Source organism: Wyeomyia smithii, chromosome 1 (assembly GCF_029784165.1).
Source record: "Wyeomyia smithii strain HCP4-BCI-WySm-NY-G18 chromosome 1, ASM2978416v1, whole genome shotgun sequence".
In the NCBI taxonomy this organism is placed as follows: domain Eukaryota; kingdom Metazoa; phylum Arthropoda; class Insecta; order Diptera; family Culicidae; genus Wyeomyia; species Wyeomyia smithii.
In genome coordinates, this window is record NC_073694.1 from 190,893,400 (window position 1) to 190,901,143 (window position 7,744).

Below are 7,744 nucleotides of genomic sequence, written 5' to 3' on the forward strand. Positions count from 1 at the left end.
TCGATTATTATATATATCTAGTTACGGTTCTGGCGTGAAGCACTTCGGTTTATCTCCCAAGAGTGTTGGTCATCCAAAGGGCTTCAATTGTGGTCAAAATTGCAGACATGGATTTTCGATGAAAATAACCAAACCGCCGTATTTTTTCATTAAGTCGTCAGAGTGGCCAGCTCCGAAATAGGGTGATCCTAATAAAAACAGCTTTATTCATTGTATTTTATTCTAAAAACAACATAATTTTTGAACCAGGTGATTGATTTTTTATCTTTTTGGATCAAATCAACGTATATTTTTCTCGTTTCAAGAAATAATACGAAAAAAAGAAATCGGTGTGCTTTCACTGTTTAGAATTAAAGCAGCTAAAACATCGTAAAACAATTCTATCCATAAAAAAGTTAGATATTTGATTTAATCGAAAATTTGGGTCACCCCAATTTTCAATCATTTTTCAATAAGCGCTTTATCATAAGTAACAACTTTGTTGAAGAAAGTTTTTCTCTAAAACTTTGCTATCGAGCTCTATATCTAAAATTCCCTATAAATTTCGTTTCTGGACCGCTGCACTGACCAATAACGACGTCGGCTGCACTACTTGGAAAGGAAAAGGATGATGATGCTCGTTTTGTTTATAGACCGCAAGTTCTACTGCATTTCTACGAGTGTCACAAATAGGAATTGTTTTAAAATGAGTGCCAAAATCTGGTCACTTTTTGACGTTGACTAACGTCTATATCGAAGTTAGGCCCCTGAATTTGAAAATCTAGTAATTCAACCAGGGAAAACCAGAGAAAAGTGGTCAGGTTTTGAGCGCTTATTTTGCAGTCATCTATAATCAGGTTTTCGAGGTTTTGGCATCAATCGATCAGAAATTCTTTTACGGTTAAATTTATGTAACAAAAACAAACTTTTGTTTGAGATACACTATTGAAAAATTGGTAATTAATATCGATTGTCTAAATCATACCGCGCAGCCAATCACTACCTCTCTTCCCAAGCACAGTCGACACTAACGGATACAATCGATCTGACTTTGTTGTTATTGTTGTTGTCACTTTCTGTTTCCGATGTTTATGCTGCTGCTAGCGGAAAAAACCTTGCAAATATGCATTTTTTTGTTGGTGTTAATATTACGACAGCGGCCGGCGCCCCATAATTCTGATTCCAAAACCGCACCAGTGACATGCGGACGCTAGGTGATAGCAGCTGAAAGGAGGAAATACAAAATAGTACCGGTCATCTCGTGCCGGTTTCACCCGTTATGCTGGTGGCTTTAGTAGCAAATGGCTACTGCAAAACACTTAAATGGCTGGAATTCTGGACGGACTAACCAGGAAACTATAATCGGCAACTGGCACCTTTTGTTGCCTCGAAATTTTGGTACAGAAGCGGCTAATTGAATTTTCTGTTTTACCTAATGCTGCTGCTAGCGGAAAAAACCTTGCAAAAATGCATGTTTGTGTTGGTGTTAATATTACGACAGCGGCCGGCGCAGCTTTCAAGAAACATTTGTCTCTACCATTCCATCATCTATGTAGCCCCGCCTTCTTTCTAATTATCTGACGAAGCCTTGGTATAAAACGTATCGTTCGAACATTTCACCCCATCAGTTTCACTACTAAACCGTACCGGATACATACGGACGCTCGGTGTTAGCAGCTAAAAGGAGGAAAAACAAAATAGTAACGGTCATCTCGTGCCGGTTTGACCCGTGATGCTGGTGGCTACTGCAAAATACTAAAATGGCTGGAATTCTGGACGGAAACCAGTAAACAAGAAATCGGCAACTGGCACCTTTTGGTGCCTCGCAGTTTCATAATAGAAGCGGTTAGTTGAATTTTATGTTTTACAATTGCTGCTGTTAGCGGAAAAAAACCTTCCAAAAATGCATGTTTATGTTGATGTTAATTTCACGACAGCGCTAGGTGTTAGCAGCTGAAAGGAGGAAAGACAAAATAGTACCGGTCATCTCGTGCCGGTTTCACCCGTTATGCTGGTGGCTTTAGTAGTAAATGGCTACTGCAAAACACTTAAATGGCTGGAATTCTGGACGGACTAACCAGGAAACTATATTCGGCAACTGGCACCTTTTGGTGCCTTGAAATTTTGTTACAGAAGCGGCTAATTGAATTTTCTGTTTTACCAAATGCTGCTGCAAGCGTAAAAAACCTTGCATAAATGCATGTTTGTGTTGGTGTTAATATTACGACAGCGGTCGGTGCAGCTTTCAAGAAAAATTTTTCCTTACCATTCCATCACCTATGTAGTCCCTCCTTCTTTTTATTTATCTGACGAAGCCTTGGTATAAAACGTACCGTTCGAACATTTCACCCCATCAGTTTCATTACTAAACCGTACCGGCTACATACGGACGCTATCTTGAAAGAATTCTGGACGGACTGACCAAAAACATGGATATATTCGGCACCTGCCCCCTTTTGGTGCCTCGAAATTTTGTTACAGAAGCGGCTAATTGAATTTTCTGTTTTATTACAAAATGCTGCTGCTAGCGGATAAAACCTTGCAAATATGCATCTGTTTGTTGGTGTTAATTTTACGACAGCGGCCGGTGCCCCATCATCTTGATTCCAAAACTGCACCAGCGACATGCGGACACTAGGTGATAGCAGCTGAAAGGAGGAAATACAAAATAGTACCGGTCATCTCGTGCCGGTTTTACTTGTTATGCTGGTGGCTGTTAGTAATAAATGGCACTGCAAAATACTAAAATGGCTGGAATTCTGGAAGGACTAACCAAAAACAAAAATATATTCGGCACCTGGCCCCTTTTGGTGCCTCGAAATTTTGTTACAGAAGCGGCTAATTGAATTTTCTGTTTTACCAAATGCTGCTGATAGCGGAAAAAATCATGCAAAAATGCATGTTTGTGTTGGTGTTAATATTACGACAGCGGCCGGCGCAGCTTTCAAGAAAAATTTTTCCTTACCATTCCATCACCTATGTAGCCCCACCTTCTTTTTATTTATCTGACGAAGCCTTGGTATAAAACGTACCGTTCGAAAATTTCACCCCATCAGTTTCATTACTAAACCGTACCGGCTACATACGGACGCTATCTTGAAAGAATTCTGGACGGACTGACCAAAAACATGGATATATTCGGCACCTGGCCCCTTTTGGTGCCTCGAAATTTTTTTACAGAAGTTTTGAAAAAGAAGCGTTGCAATTCCCTCTACTATTTGCTTCAATGGAATTTTTTTTTATAAGAATACGGTAGTCAACGTCATGCGGTCGTGTCTTGAATACCACCCTCCTACTTTTTTAAAGACTGGACGATTAGAATAGTCAAAAAACGTTGCTGTGCCGTCTAGTTAGCCTAAGTGTAGTAAATACATCACAAACATGTTACATTTAGAACACTAAACATTTCAAACATCCTCGAGATCGTTTTCTTCCATGTAGCTCGAACAAACGTTGTGCAGCGCACAGCAGACATTCACAATTTTAGCCGCTTTAGCTGGAGCATAATGGAGCTGCCGAGAACCAAGAATGCACCGGAAGCGATTTTTCAAGACACCAATGGTTCTTTCAATGATGCCTCTACCCAAGCTGTGCCTAGAATTAAAATCACTTTCGGGGCTTCCTGGTTCTGGCGCTCGGTATGGTGTTATCAACCACGGTTCGGAAGGGTACCCAGCATCACCTGAGAATAACAGAAATTTATATGTATCTCTCTTCTTTTATATATATATATATATATATATATATATATATATATATATATATATATATATATATATATATATATATATATATATATATATATATATATATATATATATATATATATATATATATATATATATATATATATATATATATATATTTACACTTATTCTCGTTTTAATTGTTCAGTAATTTTTATTACGGTTATGTTCAGTAAATTTGAAAAAATACTGATCATTTTGTAATTTTCTCAAAAATAACTGATGTTGGTTGAAGTTTTTACCGAATTACCGTTATGCAAAAGGCACTTGACGAACTCAGCAAAAAACATTACTGACCTTTTCTGTAAACTAAAGTATGTTCTACACTTTTATAAAGTTCAGTAAATATTTGACGATCTGTCAGCATCTTCCTAGGTGTTGCTGAAAACTCTTCAATTGTTTAACTGAACTCTTGTTGTTTTTTTACTATACTGTCCGCCATTTTCAAATATTCAGAGTTCCGAAGCTGAGTTTTTAAGTGTTTGGCGTGTGATTTTCAAAAAAAAATGGATATCTGACTTTCAATTGAGAACTCGTTTAAAAGATTGCTGAGTTCGGTAAAAGAAACTATGTATATATATATATATATATATATATATATATATATATATATATATATATATATATATATATATATATATATATATATATATATATATATATATATATATATATATATATATATATATATATATATATATATATATATATATATATATATATACGATCGAATTTGAAGAATGACTATGTACGTTTACACAGGCTCCAAAAAATCCTGTGTAAAACTTTAACTCGATCGGACATATATTAGGGGTGCTTCAAAGCGCTCGAAGCTATGATGAATAGAACCTCAAAAGTGGACCACGTTATTGAAAATCAAGTTTAACATGCTTTATAAACATTTAAATGGTTTACCAAACCATATGATTTTTTTTTTTAAATTGGGTTTTATTTTAATTTTTAAATTATCATAAATTTGTAACCTTCGAGCCGTTTTACCGATTTTGAGTGTTTAGACCTTAAATTGAAGATAATTAATGGGCCTTTCGAGAAAAGTATCTAATTGTGCTTTGAACAACAATAACTATGCGTACACCATTATCTTATCTCATTTGGCCGATTTGGAGGGTTCCAGGACACAGGAGACCGTGTCGCTTGATATTTTAAAAATTGGAGATTTTTTAATCTTCAACGTAACAAAATATATCAGATGCGTCCCCATCATGCATTGCAGTAACTCTTAAATTAAAACGCATGGTGATTTTATTGAACGGCTTTTTTGGCACTAACAAAAAAAAAACAACAAATTAGCAAATGAGCACCACATTCGGACAAGCATCAGGAGTTAACTAGCATAGCATAGCATATCGCCCGTGTGTTGCCCGCGATTAAACAGGATCAGCTGAAACTGCACAAAAAACCGTCAAAACCGTCCTGGGAATAGCAAACTATTTTTGGTATGCAACACCTGGTGATTTTGCTTTTCACTACCTAGTAAATAATGTAGATGGCCAGGCCAGCTGCAGATCAATAGAGGATGAGATATTTGGAGTAGTAATCCAATACTAGTTGCTACTAGAGATCGAGGAACCCTGTGCAGCATCTACAAGTATCAAAGAAAGGAATTAGTGGTAGCGGCATGGAACTGATCTGGATCACTGTGGTAGGTGGTGCAATCGTTGCTATACAACTACGTTCATGATAAGGTTACTACTTGGTCTCTGGGCTTTCGACCACCAGGAGACAATGCAATGAAACCGTATCATAATCGCTGTGCCGATATACAAGAAAATCGAAATTTCCAATTAACTTCGGCTACCAATCCAATCGTTAATAGTTTGTGTCACTCAAAGCAAAGCAAGCCAAACCCAAATTATTGCCACTTGTACCTGAAATAAAAACTAACACGTTGTTTTTGTGGTATGATTGATTATGCGCTCGAGTAAACATAACGCCAACGAGGGCCACCACGGAGCACACCCAAACACTTTACCATTACATCGCGTGGTCATTGAAGCACACGTAAAATATTTCTTGAATTATGCTCTTTAGAGTAAACTAGAGCGCGATTGAATAAATTTACGGATGTGACGAAATAGCTAAGACAACTGCCTAATAAAAAAGCTGGCAAAGTTCCATTCATTTAAAACCTGTTTGCTTAAAAAGTGCATAGTTGCATATAAACCTAATAAAGTTCGCGAATAAATAGCAGGAGTTAACTTCAAAAAAGCAGTAAGCTTCCAATAGTAGATTTTATCGACCATTTATTTTTCATAGTCTACTCACAAAGTGCATTCCAACTTATTGGGCTTTATTACGGAACCTACGTCCTTTTTGTATTACATAAGCGAGTCGGTTTGATGCCAATTCTCCGAAAGCGCCCAGAATAAAAATTCGCTGGAACCTCACATCCATCGTTCATCATTGTTTACAGGGCCGTTTTGAGGCAGTGGTAGCCGTACGAAGACAGTGGCCTGAGGCGATGGCCGGTCGCTAGGGTCGCCTAATATCACTAGCACCACGCAGGGTAATCTGACGGAAGTCCCGTTTGTGTCGCTTGCCCTTGATGGTCTTCTTCAACTCCTTTAGTGTACGATGCTTCAGCTTAACTTTAACCGGTGTGTTCTGCAATTGACCACACAAAAAAAACTATAAAAAACCACCGCACGCAAGTTCGCGAAAAAAGGATACGAATGTGGTATTGGTTTTGGCTAGAGGATTTAATCAATTGTTGAATATCCTGTAGCTATTTCCTCATGAAAAATTAGATAAAATAACACATGAACTCACCTGCTATTTAGACAGCTTGTAGACCAGGCTGATTGTCTTATCGGAACAACACTAAGGACAAATTCAAATTTCGACAATTCTGCAACAAGAAAACAATAAATTTAATTTTCACGAACAATTTCTGAGTTTAAATGGCACAGTTACCGCATTCCTACAAACATGAAGTGGCCAAAAACGCAGGGCCAAAGTTGACACCGATTCTAAAACAAGCTTCTTCTGGTAAATTTACAGTTTTCCTATCGAATAAATTCACGTACGGCAAGCAGATCAATCTTCTTTTTTAAATTATGCCGTGCTTTTTGATGATGATTTTCTACAGCAACAAGCACTCGAATCCATTAACGAAAACAGTCACTTCTAGATAGCATGTAATTACTCCAGCCGCATCAGAATCCATGTCCGCAGAATCGCACATAACCACACATTTACTTATTTATCACAAATCTTCAAAAAACGCCAATAAGCTTGCTAAGAAATACTGTTCGAGATGATTACAAAATGTAAACATACAAGTTTTATTGCATCATGCAGACCCATGACGCGCTTATGTTTTTGCAACGGAGTTTGTAAATTTGGTTCCAATTTCATATTTCGCCAAATAAATTTCATTCCGAAAATGAAAATTTTAATAGCCGCGTTTAACTTGTGTTATATGCTTACGTTTACCGACGATATTTTAAGGAACAAGGTATTTTTATGATGCAAATTATAATAAAAAAATATTTAATTTTCATCCAGTGAAAAACTGTTTGCCGTCAGGAGCCTCGCTCAATCGGCTTGACACACTTGACATTTCTCTCCTGACGTTTAAACTTTTTCTAACCCTTAAGTCTAGACATCAACCATTTTTGCATAGACATCCACCCTTTTCGCATACGTATCGCATTCGTACGGGATACGAATGGATTCGTACGGCCTTTGTACGTAAACAAGAATGGCATTTTCGAACTCATTCGAATCCAAACTTTCGTACGAATGTAGGATACGAACGTAAACAAGAATGAAGGTGGTATTCACGTGCCTTGAAAAAGGCTCGGTGTGAATATATACAGCGGAAGATTGATCAACATCAAAATAACAGCAAACAGTTATGGAAAATTTTAAAGAAACTAATGAAAAGTAAAGATTGTAGCCCGCAATTCATAACTTTCAATGGCTTAGAAGAACAATCGGCGAGTAATAGTAGGCGAGTAGGCGAGTAATAGTAAATAAATTTAACAATTATTTCG

At 37.1% G+C, this 7,744-nt stretch overlaps 1 long non-coding RNA gene across 5 annotated transcripts; it reads right to left on the reverse strand.

The window, feature by feature from the left end:
- Nucleotides 1-3,292: 3,292 nt before the first annotated feature.
- On the reverse strand, nt 3,293-7,496 carry LOC129726730 (uncharacterized). 5 transcript variants are annotated; one of them, XR_008728399.1, is made up of 4 exons: nt 6,660-7,496; nt 6,516-6,594; nt 5,217-6,350; nt 3,293-3,661 (listed from the first exon to the last, which is right to left on the reverse strand). It is a non-coding gene; the product is annotated as an uncharacterized LOC129726730 (long non-coding RNA). The 5 variants fall into 5 exon arrangements; XR_008728398.1 differs by having other exon boundaries at nt 6,012-6,350; nt 6,660-7,241; XR_008728403.1 differs by lacking the exon at nt 3,293-3,661 and adding an exon at nt 5,145-5,159.
- Between the last annotated feature and the right edge of the window lie 248 nt (nt 7,497-7,744).